A 23390-nucleotide genomic window follows, 5' to 3' on the forward strand; every position below is an offset into this window, starting at 1 on the left:
ATCAGTGCTATTATGGTTCTGAGTCTCAGAGTTGTTCCTTGGGCAAAAGTGTGATGTCAGAAAACTCCATGGTTTCCCAGACTTCATTTTCTTTGCTCTTTACCCTCCCTTCACCCATGCCTTTTTTTCAACCCATGTCACATTCTCTGCAAATCCACCTCCAGGTGCCACAAATGCCTCCTTAATCTTTCTTCCCTCTCACTTTATATAAATCAGATTTGGGGGAAGGAGGAGAATATGATTACTGGTACACAATGTAGCTAAATATACATCTCTTTTGTCTTTTGGAGACTGGTATGCACAGTCTTTTAAAATATCTTTAAAATTGACACATTATAAAATTATTTTTATATATAGTTCTATAAGTTTTAACACATGTGTAGGTTTGTGTAACCACCACCAAAACCAGGATAGAGAACATTCCATCACTTAAAAAAAACCAACTAACCATCCCTTGGGTTGCTCCTTTGCAAAACCCTTGCTTCCCACTCCTGAACCCTATTCTCCATTTCTATACTTTTTGCCTTTTCCAGAAGTCATGTAAATGAAATCATAAAGAAAATGAGCTTTGAGAGTATCTTGTTTCACTCGGCATAATTGATGTTGTTGTTTGCATCATTAGTTATTTCTTTTTCTTGCTAGGTAGCATAGACGTACCACAGTGTGCTCATCCATTCACCTGTTGGAGGACATTTGGGTTGTTTGCAGCTCTTGGCAAATATGAGTAGAGTTTCTATAAAGTTTCCTGTGCAGGTCCTTGTGGAAACAAGTTTTCACTTCTCCAGGGATGGCATGCTGGATCATATGGTAAATAGCCCTTTTTATTTTCCAGAGGAATTTTTACTTTAATTAGGTCTAAGAATGAATTCAACATTTAAACTGTAATGATTCTGTAATTGTGGCATTTCAGGCTGTGCTTTTCAGATTTAGAGTAAGATTGTGTGTATGTAAATGAGTGTGAATGTGTGTGTGTGTGTGTGTGTGTGTGTGTGTGTGTGTGTGAATATGCTGGCATGTTAAAGGTTAGGAGTCCTGAAATCACCTCAGCTTAAATGGGTGGCCTATTTTTGCTCACCTTTTGCTTGTGGGTCAACAGGCCAATTTTTCTCCCAATGCTTTTATCCTGACCTATAGTATCAGTACAGGAAGAGCTATTTAAATTGGATAACTGTTTGACAAACAACCGTCTGTTCTTGACAAGTGGATTTCCTTCCATCTCTAAATCCCATGACTATGACTGCGACTCTATGCTTGACTCATTCTCTAGCTACATAAATTTCATGGTTGTCAGCAATGTCTAATCTATCTTCCATAGTCTGGAACTACTCAGGCGGCAGACTCCCTGAGCTGGGAGTGCTCCTTGTATTCACTAAGGTACCTGCCATCCTTGGGATGCCTACAGTTTGTGTCCTAGAGAATTATTTCATTTTAATTTTTACTGCAAGAAAATTCTTTGCCAAAGGAAAATATGAGCAATGCATCAAACAATTCTATTGATATCATTTCTATTTTCAAATGGCTTTCATTGCCAGAGGTTTTGTTCCAAAATCCCACAATTCAGAGTTTGCATATACCACTATTTTTTTCATCTTAAATATCATTGCCATGTATAGCCTATGTTCAGAAAATGTTGAGCTGAATGGGTGAAATAAATAATTTGGTGAAAGACAGTAAGATCGATATAATTATATTTTTTTCCCTTCTGTTACCATTATGTATACAATATCATTCTCTCTCTCTCTCTCTCTCTCTCTCTCTCTCTCTCTCTCTCTCTCTCTCTTTTTCTGAGCAAGATTTGGCTTTAAATGCCAAAGATGTTTATTCCCTGTGTGTGTGTGAAAAAAATTTATTATACTTTTATAGTAGCCCCTTATGTTCTCATGATTTCTTGCCAGATGCCTTGGGAGCAGCAGGTGCTTTCTGGGCTGGGGCTTTCGGACCCTTTTGAGCTTTTGGAGGCGCTGCCTTCTGGCCTGCAGGTTTCTGGGTGGGAACCTTCTGGGCTGGAGCCTTCTTGCCTGCATCAGTCACCTTTTTTGCTGGAACCTTTGCAGCAGCTGCTGCAGCTGCACTGTTAGCAGCAGGTGCTTTTTTGGGAGGAGCTTTTAGGAGAGCTGCCTTTTGAAGCTTGCTTCCTAACTTCAAGCTTGATCATTCGGGTCCTCATTTTCTTTGCCTTCATTACTTTGTAACGATCAAAATCTGTCATCTTGGCTTTCTTTTCTCTGGCTTCAATCTTCTTGACCCATCTTGTGGCTGCCCATTTTGTATTGATATCTGCCTTCTCCCAGGCTTGTTGAACATACTTCTGGCGGGCACTGTGTGAGAACTTGAGGATGAAGTCAGTGAGCTGCATGCATTTGAAAGGCATAGCCTGTCTCCTTACTTGTGTGCAAGGTCCATCAACCAAAGCCCTGTTCTGATCGATAACATCTATGATCGCCACCAGCTTCCCAGCATGAGGTCCAAAGGAGATGTAGGCCACCCAGCTAACTTCCAGGAAGTGCCTGAACACCATGTGGGTGGCGCTTGGCAAGAAGGAAGGAGGCCCACCCAGCCATGCGTATGTGTAGAAGGCCACCCTGCCCATGCACTATATTCTCTTTTTTAATTAGGTATTTTAATAAATGTTTTAATATGATTCAAATCCCTGAATTGATTATGATGTGACCAATGCAATATATAGTCTAAAGTAGACAACATTAATATGCTCATTGGAGGAAAGAAAAGATGCCAAAGTCTATATTATTGATAACATACTGTTTTCCCCTCTAGAGAATAGTAAGTACAAAAAGTTAAAATGAAATTTATTTAGTAGCTTGTATGAATATTTTATGTTTGGTAGAAATGTGATTAAGTGCTCAAAGAAATTGAGTTAAATGTTATTTTGCAAGACAAAAAACACACAACAAGACAAAAAACAACACCCAAATAAATAAATAAGCAATATTTCTAGCTTCATCTTTCTAACTACTAGTTTTTACCCTAAGTAAGTAAAGTGACAATATTTATTTTGGAATTGTTAGCAGAATTTAATCAGGTAACTTGTACTGTAAGCTCCAGAGTTCACTTGAATTTGAAAGATGGAGTCACTGATTACTGTGTAAATTTGGACATTATTTTACTACTCTAGTTATCAGATAATGCATACTCATTCTTTAAACTTGAGATAAAAATGCCATTTTTTTCAATGAGACTTTCCAAAACCATCCCACACAAAATTGTTCTATTATCCATATACCACAGTTCTATGGTAACATATTTGAATTCAGGTCCATCTCTACCAATGGTCTGTGCTTGAGGGTGGGATATATGACTCATCTTCCTTTGCAATCTTAGCATTTAGAGCAGTGTCTGACACATTGAATAAGATACCTGAGGTATAAAGATAACTTTGGACAACATTTCAGTTTTTTTGCATGAATTTATGTATGTATGTATGTATGTATGTATGTATGTATGTATGTATATGTGTTTGAGAAACTGATAGATGGTAGAACTGAATGAAAACAGAGCTGCTTCCTGTAGTTGTATATTGTATGGGTGGATATTTTAACAAATGGGGATGATAATTTATTAGCAAGGAAAACAAGTGAGTTTTATAATATTTTGTTATTATAAAGAGGAAGTAGGTCTTCTTTGATCAACTTGAAAAGACAAGGGCTCCAGACTTACATAATACTTTAAACAATAAATAATTTAAATAAAAATAAAGATAAGGGCTCCAATTCACTCTGTTAATTTGATTTCAAGAGCTGTTTAAGTATGCCTGGAGCCAAAATTTCTTTTAAAAAAAATATATTTTATTGATTTTCCACAGAGAGGAAGGGAGAGGGATAGAGAGCTAGAAACATCGATGAGAGAGAAACATCGACCAGCTGCCTCCTGCACACCCCCCACTGGGGATGTGCCCACAACCAATGTACATGCCCCTGACCGGAATCGAACTTGGGACCCTTCAGTCCGCAGACCAACGCTCTATCCACTGAGCCAAACCGGTTTCGGCAAGGAGCCAAAATTTCTTTGCAAAATGGCTTTTTTTTTCTTCGCAAAAATAATTCTATCATCATAACTCAAAACTACTCTGGAAAGTGGTGGTAGCTACATGAGAAACATTGCATCATGTGTACCTCAATGAGGTTAGCAGTGCAAATCACCTTCCTTTCAGTTTTTTAAAAAAATGATTTTAGAGAGAGGAAGGGAAAGGGAGAGGGAAGGGGGGAAGGAGAGAGAGAGTGAGAAGAAGAGAGATAGAAATGTTGATTGTAGTTCCACTTATTTATGCATTCATTGGTTGCCTCTTATATGTGCCCTCACCAGGAATTCAACCTACAACCTTGGCATATCGGGACAACACTCTAACCAACTGAACTACCTGGCCAGGGACCCTTCAATTTTATTTTTCAGATCAAGTTCGCATAATTCCTAATGAGATAATAGAGCAAAGGTCTAGGTCAAATTATTTCAGCGGAAATGAGGTGGTAGTGGTGACAATTTAGGCCAAGATTTACATGTTATTGTTTTAATTCTAGGTAGAGTTTTGTTTTTTTAGCATTAGCCCTCCCCAGGTGGCTTTCTATGATGTAGATGTCAGTCTGATATGACCTTGGACTGGCAGTGAGGCTCCATGGGTAGTTTTGCTAGGTAGCTGGCCAAATTGTTTTAGAAATAGTTAGATTCCTTCTGAATGAGAAGGCCACGCACAGAAAAGCAGACTTTTCTTATTGGAGGATGACTCTTGGTAGAACGCTGTAGTAGACTGTTGGTGCTCCACTCAGAGACTCTTTACTAGGTTGAGACATTATACTGTGCAATTTGGCAGCTATGGCTCATAATTGTACACTTCTAAGGAGAATTATCCTTGGTCAGTTGGAGCTGCTTTCCTTGGAGTTGCCTGGGATATTATACCCTTCTCCTGAGGGCTGCCACAAACAATGATTACCTACTTTGAAGTGGAGGGTACAAAATTCTGTCCATCTTTGTCTCAAGGGGGGACAACTCTTTGGTGCCATTCACACTCCAGAGCTCCTTGTGGGATCAACCTGAGGCTAGACTTCAGCTGAAATTACATCTATGCTTGCCTTCTTCTGTCCTATCCTGTTTCTCTCTCTTCCTTAAGCCTGAGAGTACTAATTCAATAAATCACCTGCACAAAAATCTCCATTTCAGGTTCTGTTTCTAGAGAAACAAACCTGAAACATATGTCTCTAACTAAATGAGCTGGCACGACACGACAGGGTACTAGAAGGATTATGTATGAGGATACTGAAATTTCAAAAATTACAGCAGGAGAGTTGTAGAAAAAGATATATGGGTGTTAAAATCATGGAGGATGAGGCAGAGAGACTTGGGGTTCAAAACAGGACTCTGCTTACTCCACATATGCACTGAAAAGCTTAACATGGTTGAAGAAAAATCCACAACTATGCCAGTGATTTGCACTAAGTTAGTGATCACAGAAGTCATGAGAATTCTAGGTGCAGCCTGGTCATCCTACCACAATTCCAGTCAACTTGCTATCTGAGTTATCTGAATTTGTTTGTTATTCTATCTACTGAAAAGACAAACTCCCAATATCAGGCAGCTTAATCCAATAAAAGTTTCTTCTTATGTAAAACCACAAACACTATTTCTGACTGGCATGTGCCTCTATTCTAGGTGATGGTTCAGGGATCCAAGGCTCTTTCCTTCTTGTCACCTTGTAATTTTTGACTTGTGGTTTCCAAGGTTTCAGCTTGGGGAAGGAGCATGGAAGATCACATGTAGGAGGATTTTATGGGTGCACATCATTCTCACATTTCATTGGTTACTTGATTACTGCATACCAGACATTCCACTCACCAAATGACAGTATGTAAGTCTTCCATGCATTAGACACAACCATGGGGAAGGGGCACTGATAAACTGACTGGAATTAATTTTCTATAATTGACTGAATGGGGACCAAAAAAGAAAATATGTGGAACGCCTTGGCAACCTGGGATTCATATATTCTGTGTGTGTTTGAAATGGTATCTGGATGGGGTGGTTTGGGAGTAGAAGAGGATAAATGAAGTAGAAGGAGCATGGAATTGAAAAACCTGATGAGGAAGTTTATAACTGCATCCAATGGGTGGACAGTGATACAGTAGATTTTTAGCCTTTAGTGATGAATTTAAAACAGGGCTCTCACTATAATTGATGCAGTGCTTTCGTTAGAAAAAGGACACAACACCATATCAGAGTGCATGGCTTTGGGGAGTAGAGTGTGCGCTGGATTCCAGCCCCTACAACCCCTTCCACAGGTGCTGTTGTGCAGGATACACAACATATGTGGCAATCCTGATATCATTATATGTGGCAGTCCTGATATCAAAGCAACTGCTTTAGCTCCTCCCCTGTGGTAGATTGAATGGATGGCCTTATTATTTTTTTACTTCTTCTTGTATCCATACCCTTTGCCATGTGACTTTGAAGTTCTTCCCACTAAAGAGGTGGACTGTATTTTTGGCTATGTGGTAAGCTTTGGCCAAAGGGATGTGAACAAATGTGAGATGACCCAAAGGTGCACTTGCAATGACTGGACTTGCCCTCTTATATATCTGCCAATACCTTGAGAAGCATGTGCCCAGGCTAGCCCACTGGTACCAGGAAGAGGATGAGAGACATGTGGAGCAGAGCTAAGTCACCCAAGCCAAGGCCAGACTAGATCCATTTATCTTCAGTCACCCTTACAGATGTATAATTAAGCCCAACAGAGATCAGCAAAGCCACCCAGTCAAAGCTCAGCCTAGATCATCTGAATTCCTGTTGACTCATGGGCTAAATAAATACTTATTGTTTGCCACTGAGATATTGTGGTTGTTTGTTGTACGGCATTACTGTGGCCATACTTAGTTGGTACCATCCTCTTTCTCCCCAAAAAGCCCTAGGAGCATGGAGCATATACAATGTTGCTTCTGCCATGACTTCCCTATTTCATAGGAATTTGCATTCCTTTTCAGAAATCAATGCTTACTCACCTTTTTTTTTTATCAGAATCAGATAAAAACACACATTAGAAAAGATTTAGGGATGCCTGATTTAAATGGTTCTGATGAGAAATTAAAGCTAATACGAGGTTTCAGAACTAAAGGAAAAAAGCAATCAGAACTTACGGTCAGATAATTCTGATAAAAGAAGTGTGGGTAGTGGAGAGTAGGTAGAGGGGAAACAGGTTAAGCTTTCTATTCTTAGTGAGGAAGATTTCTCAGTGCAACAGCATGTCAATTCATAACCTCTTTATTTATAATTCCTTTCATGTAGGATTTGGATGTATAGTATAATTTCAGCAGACCATAATTTTCTATTTATAGATAGGAGAGATGTTATTTTTTACCTCCATAGAATACAGGAAATGGATATATCTGAAGTCCCTATACATAATGAAGAAAAGTAAAAGGACTCAATAATTCGTGACATGTGATGCCTTACAATGTTTCTATTTCCATCCTATTTTCTCTGCTGGCCCATCCTTACAAATGAAATAGTTGATGATACTTTTCTTGTCACTATCTACATTAAAACATATCTTTGTCATTCTATCTAGTGACGTTGAATAATTTTATTAGCTACATAAACATTTTAGTCATCAGTGAAACTCTCCCAGCAGCAGATAAAATAGGTTAGAGTGTTAGGTCAAAAGAGAGCACCCTATAATTAGCAGTCACCCCTATGGAAAATTTCAAATAATGACTTTTTTCCCTTTTTTAAAATCTTGAATGCTTTGGGGACCAAGTAGCAACTCCACCCACAGCTATTGTCAAGCATATTTCTTTTCTCATCAGTAATGAGGAGTGATCTTTCCCTTGCCTAAATTTATCATCTTAAAAAAATATCTAGATATTTTTGTTGCAATATTGAATTTCTTTTTGAAATCTCAGTTTCTAATGTAGTCAGAACTGCTAATATTAATATTTAATGGGAATGTCTATATTTTTAACCCTAAATATCTTTACTACATTAAACTTCCTTTCCTATAAGATTTGATTGTTAGCATATATGTCTTTAAAAAGCCCAGTTTTCCCATCTTTTCTTGTTACAGCCAGTGTAGCTCATGAGAAGAGATGGCTATGCCCATAAAGGACATTGTACTCTTCTTGGCTAGCGGATACCTTGGATTAAATCTCCCTGAGCCTAAAGTCTGACCTTATTTAAGCTGAATAGACATGAACAGTTTATTTCCGTATGCTAAATGCTATAATGCATAGCAACACTGTTGTAGGTTGGGTTTCCCAGGAAGCAAATCCTGAGATGGAGTTTAGTGGGCAGATTATTTATTAATTAGTGCCTTAGGGATCATTATATTGCCATTCAATTTCTCCCTCTGCCCAATTCTGCTTCCTTCCCCTCCCTAGTACTCACATTTCAGTAGTTTGCATAATATATAAAATGAACTAACATCTACAATTACAATGGAAATAAACAGATTTGAGAACAAAAACCCAACTAATCTTTTTTAAGCACATAACTTAAAATATGGGAGCTGAACTGTGTGGATGGACTGGAAGGGAGCCTGTTATTTGTGGGCAATCTAAGTGTCATGGGCTTAGGTCACCTTATTTTCCAGAGCAAATGATAAGGTCAGTCAGTCAGTCAAACTGAAGACTTGTAAGAAGGCTTTGATTCTACCTCCAGTTCAGAGGCAAATTGTATTGTCTTCAGCTGAATTCATGCCTGGGTACAATATAAAGCATGCCTAATACAATTTTACATGTTTTAAAACATTAGTAATGCAAGACATTAATGAAAGAAATTAAAGAAGGCACGCATAAATCAAAATATATTCCATGCACATGGATTGGAAAAATAAATAAAATGTCCAAACTTCCCAAAACAATAAACAGTTTCAATGCAATTCCTATAACAATTTCAATGGTGCCTGGCTGATGTGGCTCAATGGTTGAGCGTTGCCTCATGAACCAGATCACAGTTTGATTCCCAGTCAGGGCACATGCCAGGGTTGTGGGCTTGATCCCCAGTAGGAGGCGTGCAGGAGTCAGCCAATCAATAATTCTCTCCCATCATTGATGTTTCTATCTCTCTCCTGTCCTCTCTCTGAAATTAATAAAAATATATTTTAAAAAATAAAAATAATAAAAATTTCAATGGCATTTTTCACAGAAATGGAACAAATATCCATAAATTTTGATCTAACAACAAAAAGCCCTGAATAGCCACAGCAATATGGAGAAAGAAGAACAAAGCTGGAGGCATCACACTCCCTGATTTCAAACTATATCACAAAGCTATAGTAATCAAAACAGTATGGCATTGGCATAAAAACAGACACACAGATCAATGGAACAGAATAAAGAGCCCAGAAATAAACTCATGCATATGTGTTAAATTAATTTATGACAAAGAAGTCAAGAATATACAATGGGGAAAGGACAGTTTCTTTAATAAATGGTATTGGGAAAACTGCACAGCCACATGCATACGAATGAAATTAGACCACTATCTTACCCAACACACAAAAATTAACTCAAAATAAATTAAAGATCTGAATGTAAGACCTAAAACGATAAAATTCCTAGAAGAAGTCATAGGCAGTAAGCTCTTTTACATTGGTCTTGGGAATGATTTTTTGTATTTGATGCCAAAAGCAAAGGCAAGGAAAGCAAAAATAAAGTGGGATTATATCACACTAAGAAAGCTTCGCAAAGGAAACAAGCAACAAAATGAAAAGGCAACCTATGGAATGGGAGAAAATATTTGCAAATCATATATTTGATAAAGGAATAAAATCCAAAAAATATTTTAAAAACCTAATGTTAACTTAATAGCAAACAAACAATAAACAATCCAATTTAAAATGGGCAGAAGATCTGAATAGACATTTTCCCAAAGATGACATACAGATGGACAACAGGTACATGAAAAGATGCTCAATACCACAAATTATCAGGAAAATACAAATCAAAATTACCATGAGATATCATCTCACACCTGTTAGAATGGCTATTATAAAAAAGACAAGAAATAACTAGTGTTGTACACTGTTGGTGGGAATGTAAATTGCAGCCACTATGGAAAACTGGTTGGAAGTTCCTTAAAAATTTAAAAATAGAGGTCCCATATGATCCAGCAATTCCACTCCTGGGTATTTATCCAAAGAAAGCAAAACACTAAGTTAATAAGTATAAGCACACCCATGTTCATTGCAACATTATTTACAATAGCCACGATCTGGAAAAAACCTAAGTGTCATTGAGGGATGTGAATGGATAAACATGTGACTATATATATATATATTTATATATATATATATATTGATATAGAGAGTGAGAGAGAGAGAGAGATATATATTTATATATATATACATTATACACACACACATACATACACACACATATACACACACACACACACACACACATAATGGAATATTATTCAGCCATAAAAAGCATGAAATCTTGCCATTCATGACAACATGGTTAACCCTAGGGCCTTATTGTAAGTGAAATTAGTCAGACAGAGATAGAAAAGTATTGTATGATCTCACTTGTATGTAGAATTTAAAAACAAAAACAAGCTCATAGATACAGAGAACAGATTGGTGGTTGCCTGAGGTGGGATTAAGTTAAATGAGTGAAAAGTCAAAAGGTACAAGCTTCCAGTGATAAAATAAATACATCCTAAGGATATAATGCACAGCAAGGTGACTATCCTATATAATAAAAGGCTAACATGCTAAGTGTCTGGTCGTCTGGTTGTCTGTTCAACCAATCAAAGCATAATATGCTAATGATATGCTAAGGTTGCTCAACTGCTCACTATGACATGCACTGACCACCAGGGGGCAGACAGTCAACCAGTCAACCAGTTGCTATGACATGCACTGACCACCAGGGCGCAGATGCTCTGACTGGTAGATTAGCTTGCTGCTGGGATCCGGCAGATCGGGACTGAGTGAGATGGGCCGGACATGCCCTGGAGCCCTCCTGCGGTCCCTCCCCAGCTGGCCAATCTCCCGCATCCCTCCCTGGCCCCGATTGTGTACTGGAGGGGTTCCTCTGCCTGGCCTGTACCCTCTTGAAATCTGGGACCCCTTGGGGGATGTTGGAGAGCCAGTTTCAGCCCGATCCCACAGACCAGGCCAAGGGACCCCACTGGAGCACGAATTCGTGCACTGGGCCTCTAGTAGTTAATAATACTGTCTTGTATATTTTAAAAATTGCTAAGAGTAGATCTTAAAAGTTCTCATTACAAGGAAAACAATTTGTAACTATGTGTGGTGATGGATGTTAAGTAGACTTATTGTAGTGATCATAATGTTATATGTAAATCACACCTCAATAAAATTAGTAATTCATTTTTTTATTGTTTAGTTGGAATTCTTGTGTCAAGTAGTTTCTAGCATATGAGGGGACCATGGAGTAAAAGTGAAAGAGAAAGAAAAAGACATTTCATGGAGAGAAGCATAATAGGACTGGCTGACAAATGGGTTATGCTTAAAGTTTGAGATTGAGTTGAATAACAAGGCAGAGACATAAAGGATCTTAGGACTGGAAAGACATCAATGGAAATGTAGGAAGGTGTTGTGTTTGTGGGTATGTGGGTGGGGAGGTGGTCTGAGGTGGGGCTAACATATTTTTATTAAGAGTACTTCTTAAGAGTAGATTTAGGCTCATAGCAAAATTGAGAGGACGGTACAGAGGTTTCCATATACCTCCTACCCCTACACTTGCATGGCTTCCCCCATTACCTACATCTCCTACCAGAGTGTATGCTTATTATAATGGGTGAACCTACGTAAATACATACCATTATCACCCGAACTTCCTCTCCCTCCACTCTGCAACCTCTGGCAATCACTGATCTTTTTACTCTCTCCATAAGTTATGCCTTTTCCAGAATATTATATAGTTGGAATCATACAAAATTTAGCCCTTTCAGATAGTCTTCTTTCACTTAGTAGTATATACACTTAAGGTTCCTCCATGCCTTTTCATGGTTTGATGGCTCATTTCTTTTTAGTGCTAAATAATATTCTATTTTCTGGCTATACTACTGTTTATTTATCCATCGACCTACTTATTGGTTGCTTCCAAGTTTGGATAATCATGAATAAAACTGCTATAAATATGTGTGCAGCTTTTGTCATGGAGATAAATTTTCAACTACTTTGGATAAATACCCAGGAGCAGAATTTAATTTTTAATTTCATTCACTTCTAAATTGTTTGAGACTTTTAATAATGATCTGAATTAATTTAATGATTAAAGCTAATTAAACACTTAGTAGCCATATTGAATTAAACTGAGTGAAAAAGATACATTATCTTGTGATTACACCAAACCAAGAGTGTGGGATATAATCATTGCACTGGGTTTTAGAACAACAGTGTCAGCTTAGGCAACTGATCAGAAAGCACAAATAGTGTCTTACAATGGGCAATAAGACATTATGAGTACATGTGATTTGATTTGTTAAATGTATTCTCTCAAACACACATTTAAATTAAGTGATTATAAATGGAATCATTTTTGTACTGAGCTATTTTCTTAGAGATCAGTTTTTACAAAAAACAAAAAGCCAAGAAATCATAAAATTTGACTAAAGGAAGTTCCTAATATCATGGAAATCTTCATATTTAATAGATAAGCAAATAAATTTTAATTACGAATGAGAAATATCATGGAGATCAAATGCTCCCTTGAAAGTACAGTGCTGTTCAGGCAATGATGCTTGATTGTGAGATGGGGAGGGAACAGGCAAATGACTCCATTAGATGGATAAGCACTTGCTGTTTTTCTGTTTGTTTGTTTGTTTTAGTGCATTAAAAAATATTTTGAGAGAGCTGCTTTCAACAGCTCTTTCCCTTCTCACTTAGTGTCCTCTGTGAGTCATCTTTTTTCCAGGTGGAAAAGCTGCAAGTATTAGCATAGTATTTCCTCTATACTTAATAAAGGTGTATTTTTTATGAGATCATCGATCCTCCTCTTTATCAGAGGGAGGCAAGTAAACTTACCAGAGGCAAAATATCAAGGGTGTAAGGGCAGGGGCAGGATGGGAGGAAATGAGGCATGGGTAAGTAGATACAAAAGGAAAGTAATATTACTGTGTGCTCAACTACATGTGCCAGGCATTGTATTTACCGTATTTTCCAGCATATAAGACGACTTTTTAACACAGGAAAATCTCAAAAATCGGGGGTCTTATATGCCGGAAAATACGGTAGGTTAGAAAAATCTCTGACAATATATATCAGATTGCTTAAAACCCAAATACAGTATTTTCCGGCGTATAAGACCCCCGACTTTTGAGAAGATTTTCCTGGGTTAAAAAGTCGTCTTATACGCCGGAAAGTACAGTACTTTGCTTCACTTAATCTTCTCAAGGACCTGATCTAAATATTATCTCCATTTGACAAATGGGGAAAATGAGTCTCAGAGCATTTAAGCAGCTTGTCTAGGTTGCACAGGGAGTATCATAATAATGTACTGCAGATCCAAAATTCGAACCCAGGTGGATCCGGTCTCCAGCACATCCTCTTCCTCTACAGCAGGATGCTCTGGATAAGAAACTGAAGGTGGAGAGCCAGGTAACATGTGTATCTGGGGCTGGGCATTTGACAATAGCTCACCTAAAAGCATTTAAAGTCTAATGTTTAAAAGTCACCATTGAAGTTAAACTGATCACATCTGCAGATCTGAATTTGCACCAAGAATTAGATGCAACTTCTGCAAATAAGGCTGAAAGAAAAATTACACAGGACATTCAATACTGTTTTTCTTAAATTATTTAAGGAACAAGATGGGGGTGGTGGTGTAAGTAAATACCCAAGCAAATGAGAGAAGGCAGCTTTCACTTCACAGAAGTTATTTAGTGCAGAATGATGTATCATATTTTAAACACACATTAAGTAATATTGTACAGGTTAATGGAAAAGGGGTGACAATTTCATTGGCTGTCTATGGCTCTTTTAAGAAACATTTGACAGAAAGTTTAAAAATTAATTTTGACTTATAGAACTTGTGGTGAATGTGTCTTGTACCAACCAGGGTTGCTGAAATGTGGTCTCTCGACCAGTCCCAGTCTACTAAATGTTACTGGTGTGTGGAAGTACAGGGATTGAGAATACGCATGTAGAAACGTGTATAAAAACTGACATTACTATAATATTGTGTGATAATTGGCTTGCATTTTGTATGCTTTTAAATATTTTTCTAATGGTTTTCTTTCATTATGTTTTATGAAGTTATTGGCCTATGACTGTGGTCGGCAAACTGCGGCTTGCGAGCCACATGCAGCTCTTTGGCCCCTTGAGTGTGGCTCTTCCACAAAATACCACAGCCTGGGCGAGTCTATTTTGAAGAAGTGGCGTTAGAAGAAGTTTAAGTTTAAAAAAATTTGGCTCTCAAAAGAAATTTCAATCGTTGTACTGTTGATATTTGGCTCTGTTGACTAATGAGTTTGCCGATCACTGGCCTATGACAATAATAGCTTGAGGAGCACTAATATATGTGACACTTGAATATTCTGAATCTTAAGCAGCTCTTTGTTAAATGCCTTGAAGGTGTTATTGTGTTTCCCTTGTTTTTATTTTTTTAAAATATATTTTTATTGATTTCTGAGAGGAAGGGAGAGGGAAAGAGAAACATCAATGATGAGAGAGAATCATTGATCAGCTGCATCCTGCATGCCCCACACTGGGGATCGAGCCCACAACCCGGGCTTGTGCCCTGACCAGGAATCTAACAATAGCCTCCTGGTTTGTAGGTCAGTGTTCAACCCCTCAGCCATGCCAGCCAGCCATGTTTCCCTTAGTTTTATTTTTATCTTGAGTCTGGCTAGTATATATACTTCATATTTACTTATCTAATTTCTTACATACTAATGAATGATTTCAGTATCCATAAATAAAGCCATTTGATGTTCAACTGTAACACAGAATTTGGTGATTTCCAATGATTACCTCAACCCATAGCTAAGTGCTCCCTAAGTATGCTTAAAGTCTCAGAAATTGTTCTAAAATATGTCTACACAGTTGAAGGGTCTACCACCAACCATTTTTCTTCCAATAAAATTCTAGAGTTCTTGGTTGCTGTGTTGTTCTGGTAGTGAGAGGGCTGATCCAGGGCTGGGGCAGAGGCCATTAGGTCACAACAAGCTCTGTTATGGCATTTCTTTTTTTATGAAGATCCCCAGCAAGGTCATGGATCACTACCTCTGGGCCACTTCTAAGGGACATGATGTATCACCCTTTTCTTAAGACCTTCCTTTCTTTTATAAAGCTAGCACCTTCTTCAGGAGTTTCTCCCAAACTGGTTGAGGGGTTGGATGGGGTTTCCTCAGCTGCCACTGGTTATCACTGAAAGTAAGAAATCAGGTTCTTTGCACTTAAAGGGCCTAAGGACACATATGTAATACCTTAATCAATAAAGAAATTTTAAAAAATGAAAAAATATACAGATGATGTATTATAGAACTATACACCTGAAACCTATATAATTTTATTAACCAATGTCACCCCAATAAAAATTTAAAAATAATATAAAAAAACTATTGCAGGATATTACCCAGAAGTTGCAACCAACCCTTCTTAAATCTGGGCTCACCTTTAGTACTTGTCCCCTGCTGGTCTGGGGGGAGGGGGTCGGGGGGGGGGGAAATCCCTTCTTCTGTAAATCTTCTATTAGGACCTTTGATTTGTATGTTTTCTAACTAAGAGTAATTTGATGTTTGCTTGATACTGACTCTGTTTTGGTCCATGATAATAGCATTATTCCAAATATATATACATTTTTTTTCCTGAAAATAGTTCACTATTTTTGTGTGTGAGTGATAACAGTGTATTTTAATTTAACTTTTCATGGTGTATATTTTCATAGTAATTTTTTCTAACCAGCTTTCTATCTCTATTAACCTTTCAATGATGCAATCATGGTAAATTTACAGGATATGGACAAATTAACAAATACTGTGGTATTTGCAGTATTTTATAAACAGTCGTAACTGCTAAGAGACAATGGGCATATTTTAAAAAATTCTTTGGAAGGGAGCATATGAAATGTGATTATACATTGAACTCTGGTGATTCATTAGAGTAAAGGACACAATTGTACAGAAGATGTCTGTCAATCATGGGTCCTACTTTTAGCAGCCAGAGCACTCTGGTAAAACTCTTCTGACCTTCAGATTGTCATGTTTTATTTACAAGACCAGAGTGTGGCATACTTAACTGATAATATCACTTCAGGGACTCTGGGATCTCAACACATGAAGACATAACACAAAGAACCTTTTCTTTGTACCAATGATCTTTGTACTCTCAGTATGTTTGCCGGTGCTCAAAATTACTGCAATTTCTATGGAATCTGTAATACAAATCAATTCCATAATTTAATTTGGCAATGAGGAAAAATGTGTTTAACCTGTAGTGATTCGAGTCAGATTAGAACATTCGTCTTTGGAAAGAGGCTCAGAATCACATTCTTTTTTTTTTTTCTCACATTGAAAAGCACAGTATTTTAAAATCTAAATTGTTGAGTTTCCTTGAACAATACTTATACATAGTGTGAATAATTGATTTCAAGGATTTACATAGTCAGTTAGACTACATATTCCATGAGTTCAACCAATATGCATTATTCTAATATTTCAGAGGTCTTAAAAACTCAACATATAATATGAAAATAAGGCTTTTTCAGAACAGAAAATACCAAAGTTGTCACCACAGTATTTGTTGGTAGAAGTAATTGATCACAGGGTGATTTTTTTTTTATCTTGACTTTTTCAAGGAGCTGCATTCTGTGATCCTTCTTAAAAGCTTCTACTGTGAGCATTGTTACTTTAAATGGTATGCTTGCTATGTTTAGCTACAAGATGCTTGACAAAGAACAGTGCACATGCTTGATAAACTCTTCATAAATTTATTATGAAGCAATATCTCCTTGCCAGTCCTTGAGTCATTACTTTTGACATCAAGCTAAGATACAAATGGAAGGTGAATATAAAGCCTATGCAATTATTTGAAATGACTAATATACATCATAGAGAGGGGTTGTTAATGAGAGTAAATGAAATCACAGTGTGCTTTTATAACTAAGAAGTGGTTAAAATTTAAAGTTTATTAGGATCTGCTAAACCACAGGTGAGCAAGTAATGTCAAAATAAAACTAGTTTAAAAACTATTTTCACTGCATTTTTCTAAATATTGTATATTTTATACAAAATTTAATCAAGTTTCTCTTTTGCAGTTGCTGTTAAAATTACACTCAAATAATATTCATTGATTACCCTGTGCAAGGTACCACTGAGGATATGACCTAATGCTTAGAGAACATAATTTTAAATACATGGTTGTGATCATATTTAGTGATCTAGGGAAGGGAATGAATTCCTATTAAAATTCAACCCTCATTACAATTAGATTTGGTGGTTTCAATAAATCACTTTACAGATTACTGAGCTAATGTGGTCACAAATCATATATCATCCACCTCCACTGGTCTCTGACCTCCAGGATCTTAAATATAATTGGGAAGACAAGATATACAGACATTAAAAGTGAAATAATCATCCTAGACAGTGATATGAGCTATCCCAAAGAAATACATGATGCTCCCTGTCTCTGAACTAGTGATATTTATTGCTGTATACAGAAGAGATCAAGCCAAGAAGTGTTACAGAAGTTCTGAGTAGGGAGGGAGGGAAGGAGGAAGGAAGGGAGGGAGGCTAAAAGAGGTGGCTTGAAGTACACAGAGGATTTCCTAAAGAGGGCAGGGACTGGAGATGGTCTTTTAGGGTGGGAGGACTTTGAAAAGATAAAAAGGATCAAGTATGTCCAGTAGCTCTATGGTTTGAACCCAGATTCTCAATTATATTTCTGCTTGATTTTATTCTTGGTATTATTCTTTCTACTCCTGTGGAAGTTTGCTGACTGCTTAGCAAAATACATGTTCTCCTCTTCTTCCTGGGCTAGAGTGCATTTCCCAGCCTCCATTGTAATTATATGTGGCCATGTGGCTGATTTCTAGCCAATGAAATGAGTGAAAATGTATTATTCACTCATTGTGAAACTTAGCTTAAAACAACAGACATGTTACTTGAGTTCCTGAGGGTCAGGAATTCAGGAGTAGTATATTATATTAATTAGGTGATCTGGCTTGGAGTCTCTTATGAGGCTGCAGTCAAGGTGTGGGCTGGGGCTACAGTCATCTGAAGGCTTGGTCAGGACTAGAGGGCTCACTTTCAAGCTGGCTCACTCATATGGCTGTTGGTCTGAGGCCTATGAACCCCTCTGTGGTGATACTTGAATCTATAATAATAAAAGCATAATATGCTAATTAGACTGGACATCCTTCCAGATGTCCTCCCGTCCTTCTGGATGAAGCCAGGGCTGTAAGGGAAGCCCGGGTCCTGAGTGCCTGCCAGCAGCCTCAGGGAGGCCCGGGTCCCAGGTGCCAGAGGGAAGCCGGTGCCAGCAGCCAAGGGTAGGAAGGCCCACTCTTGCATGAATTTCGTGCATTGGGCCTCTAGTATTCTCATAATACAGCAGCTATCTTCTCTCAGAGTAAGTGATTCAAGAGAGTAAGACTCAGCCCTGGAAGTCACACATTGTCATTTCTGCAATATCTTATTTGTTATACAGGTCAACTCATTCAGTGTGGGAGGGGGCTATGCATGATCATGAATATCAGGAAGCAGAGCTCATTGAGGCTATCCTGAAGGATGACTATCTGCTACTTTCATGGTCCCTCCAGAAAACACTCCCACATGCTCTTTCAATCTCCTTTCCATTTCCAGCTGGCTAAAGTGAAATGACTCCCAGAGTAACTTAGGACCCACACATTGAAGGTAGTACTGCTTCCATCAGCCTGGGTCCTGAGTGACTATATGGAGAATATCATGTTCATCTGTTTACCCCTGAGTACTGGTAAGTGAACAAGACATAAAGTTCTACTGCATTTGAGCCATTGTAGTTTCAGGTCAATTTGGTTTAGCAGTTAGTCCTTTCTAACTAGTATAATTCTCATGCAGTGAATTTTTACAATGTCCAATACTGAAGCAAAGTCAAGTACTACAGAGTGTTGAGGGAATGAGTGACTGTATTACATTCCTTTATCCTGTGTCACTTTTTCTTATGCTTGTTAAAACTTTTCAACAAGTTTCAATTCAGTGCCTACCATGTGTCAGGCATTTTTTTTTTTAGCAGCTAGGGGCACAGCTGTAACAACACAACACAAAGTCCCTGCTTCACAGAACTCACATTTTAAAGGAATATCTAGTGGATGCCTCTTGAAGAATGTACCAAACAAGCTTGCTTAGCTTGCTATCTAGGTGTTCAAATCTATAAAGGTATTGCTGAATCTCCTGATTTGATGTGGCTCTGATAGATTAATATTTCCCCTAATTGTGCTCTAAACCAGTGCTGTGCTTTCAAACTTTAATGTGCACACAAATCACCAGGGAATCTTGTTAAAATGTAAAATCTGATGCAGTAGGCCTGGGGTGCTTCCTGAGACTCTGCATTTCTAACAAGTTCTCAGGTGATTCTGTGGGCCCATGGATCACAGTTTGTGTAGCAAGGCTCTAAGGAGCATTAGTTACTGGATGTTAAAGATACACTATGTAGGGAGAAGAAAGATGGTGGCCAGCAGGATGTCAGTGAGGAAGAGAGTGTGATTGAGTGAGGGAGTGAAAAGGGGAGTGTGCGAATGTGTGGTGTGTGTGTGTGTGTGAGAGAGAGTGAGGGACAGTCAGATTCCACAGGACTTTTGGGGCTGGCAGACCAGGCTCCCCTAGCTGGGCAGCCTCTGCTACCACTGCAATCTCTCCCGGGGCAGCCGGCTCTGCCACAGAGGCCATCTTGAATGGAGAGCTACTGTGACTGGGAACCCAACCACACCTCCACCTAGGGTGTCCTTGGACACTACCTAGGACTCTACAGCAACTCTGGCCAGGGACCTGCTGCCTTGGCTGCAGACCCATGAACACTGAGACTACAGCCTTCCCAGCCGTAGACTCCTGTGAGTTCTGGAGCATGCTCCCTTCCCAGTGGCCAGACGCTTTAGCCCCAGGCTCCATGACTGTGCATGAACAGCCAAGCCTTACACAGAAACTCTGGGCAACCCATCCGTGCACGAACAGCCAAGCCTTACACAGCAACCCTGGATGCCATGACCACGCTAGCCACCGCTAAGCCCTACACAGCAACACTGGGTGCCTCATGCAGCAACCCCAGGTGCTGCGACCATGCAAATCACAGCCAAGCACTGCTGCAGTCACAGGCCCAGTGCAACTTGATGCCTAGATCCTTCAGTGAGAGCAAAAATGGGGAGACAAAGAAACAACCCCAAAGGAAAGAAAAGGCGAAATCACCAGAAAAGCAACTAAATGAAATGGAGGCATGCCATATATATGCTGTCTGCAGGAGACCCACCTCAGAACAAGGGACACACACAGACTGAGAGTAAAGGGATGAAAAAATATATTTCAGGCAAATGGAAATGAAAAGAAAAAAAAAGCTGGGGTAGCGATACTTATATCAGACAAAATAGACCTCATAGTGAAGGCTATAATAACAGATAAGGAAGACCATTTCATAATACTAAAAGGATCAATATAACAAGGAGATATAACTCTGGTAACATACTAGTATATGTACCCAATACAGGGGCACCCAAATACATAAAAAACTTCTGGAAGAAATCAAGGGAGAGATCGACAAAATACAATTAAAGTAGAGGACTTTAATATCCCACTGACGTCACTGGATAAATCCCCTGGACAAAAAATCAGCAAAGTAATAGCAATCCTAATGACTCACTAGATCAGATGAACCTCTTTAGAACATTTCACCCCAAAGCACGGAATATACATTCTTCTCAAGTGCACATGGGACATTTTCAAAGATAGACCACATAGTGGGTCACAAGTAAAAGCTCTCCAAATTCAAGAAGATTGAAATACTATCAAGCATCTAATCAGACCACAATGGCATAATATTAGAAATCAAGTACAATAAAAACAATCACAAAAATTCAAACACTTGGAGGCTGAATAGCATGCTATCAAACAATGACTGGGTTACCAAAAAGATCAAAGAAGAAATTAAAAACACCCTGAAAATGAATGACAATGAAAACACAACAATCCAAAATCTATGGGATACAGTGAAAGCAGTCCTGAGAGGGAAGTTCATAGTTCTACAGGCCTAACTCAAAAACCAAGAAAAATGATAATAAATTATCTAACCCTGCAATTTAATGAATTAGAAAGAGAGCAACAAGAAAAGCCCAGAGTAAGCAGAAGGAAGGAACTAATAAAGATCAGAGTAGAAATGAATGACATAGGGACCAAAAGAACAATACAAAAGATCAACAAAACCAAGAGCTGGTTCTTTGAAAGGATAAACAAGATTGATGAACCTCTAGCCAGGCTCACCAAGAAACAGAGAGGACCCAAATAAACAAAATCAGAAATGAAAGAGGTGAAGTAACAACTGACCCCACAGACATACAAAGGATAGTAAAAAAATACTACAAACAACTCTACTCCAACAAATTGGACAACCTTGACGAAATGGACATATTTCTAGAAAAAATACAAGCTTCCAAAACTCAATCAGGAAGATAAAAAAACCTGAATAGGCTGATAACTATTGATGAAATTGAAGCAGTAATAAAAAAACTTCCGGCAAGGAAAAGCCCTGGACTGTATGACTTCACAGGGGAGTTTTACCAAACATTCAAAGAACTAAAACCTATCTTTCTCAGACTATTCCAAAAAATTCAAGAGGAAGGCACACTTCCAAGCTGTTTCTATGAAGCCAGCATTACCCTAATCCCAAAACCAGATAAAGACACTACAAAGAAAGAGAATTACAGGCAAATGTCCCTGATGAACATAGATGCTAAAATCCCCAACAAAATTCTAGCAAATTGGATCCAACATTACATTAGAAAGATCATACACCATGACCAAGTGGTATTTATTCCAGGGATGCAAGGCTGGTACAATATCTGCAAATCAATAAACGTGTTACATCACATAAACAAATTGAGAGATAAAAATTACATAATCAGCCTTTTTAGCTCAGTGGATTGAGCATTGTCCCATGGGCCAAGAGGTCCTGGGTTGGATTCCCAGTCAGGGCACATGGCAAGGTTGCAGGCTCAATCCCCAAGAGGGGGTGTGCAGCAGACAGCTGATCCATGTGCCTCTCTCATCGATGTTTCTATCTCTCTCTCCTTCTCCCTTCCTCTCTGAAATCAATAAAAAATATTTTTAAAATCACATAATTATATCAGTCAATGCAGAAAAGGCATTTGGCAAAATCCAACACCCTTTCTTGATAAAAACTCTCAGCAAAGTGGGAATAGAGGGATCATACCTCAACATAATAAAAGCCTTATATGACAAACCTACAGCCAACATCATACTCAATGAGAAAAATCTAAAACCATTTCCCCTAAAAACAGGAACAAGACAGAGATGTCCACTTTTACCACTCCTGTTCGACACAGTACTGGAAGTGCTAGCCATAGCAATCAGACAAAAAAGAAGAAATAAAAGGAATCCAAATTAGAAAAGAACAAGTAAAATTGTCATTATTCACAGATTACATGATCTTGTACATAAGAAACCCTAAAGACCCCATAAAAACTACTAGAATTAATAAATAAATTCGGCAATGTAGCAGGATACAAAATTAACACCCAGAAACCTATGGCTTTTTATACACCAATAATGAATTCACAGAAAGAGAAACTGAAAAAAAACAAACAAACCCAGTTACCATTGCAACAAAAAATTAAGATACCTAGGAATAAATTTAACCAAGGAGGTAAAAGACATGTACTCAGAAAATTACAGGACACTGAACAAAGAGATAGAGTAAGACATAAACAAATGGAAGAATATACCATGTTCATGGATTGGTAGAATCAACATCATTAAAATCTCCATACTACCCAAAGCAATCTATATATTCAATGCAATCCCCATTAATCTACCAATGGCATATTTCAAAGACCTAGAACAAACTCTCCAAAAATTCATCTGGAATAAAAAAAGATCCCGAATAGCTACAGCAATCTTGAGAATGAAGAACAAAGTTGGAGGGATCACAATACCAGATACCTAGCTATACTATAAAGCCACTGTTCTCAAAACTGCCTGGTACTGGCACAAGAACAAATATAGACCAATGGAACTGAAAAGAGAACCCAGAAATCGACCCAAGTCATTTTGCTCAATTAATATTTGACAAAGGTGGCAAGAGCATACAATGGTGTCAAGATAGTCTCTTCAATAAATGGTGTTGGGAAAATTGGACAGATACATGCAAAAAAATGAAACTAGACCACCAACTTACACCATACACAAAAATAAACTCAAAATGGATAAAGGACTTAAAC

The 23390-nt window shown here is 38.2% G+C and overlaps 1 pseudogene; it reads right to left on the reverse strand.

Moving 5' to 3' along the window:
* Positions 1-1878: 1878 nt before the first annotated feature.
* LOC103297817 (60S ribosomal protein L14-like) lies at positions 1879-2518 on the reverse strand (annotated as a pseudogene).
* Between the last annotated feature and the right edge of the window lie 20872 nt (positions 2519-23390).

Source organism: Eptesicus fuscus, chromosome 1 (genome assembly GCF_027574615.1).
Source record: "Eptesicus fuscus isolate TK198812 chromosome 1, DD_ASM_mEF_20220401, whole genome shotgun sequence".
In the NCBI taxonomy this organism is placed as follows: domain Eukaryota; kingdom Metazoa; phylum Chordata; class Mammalia; order Chiroptera; family Vespertilionidae; genus Eptesicus; species Eptesicus fuscus.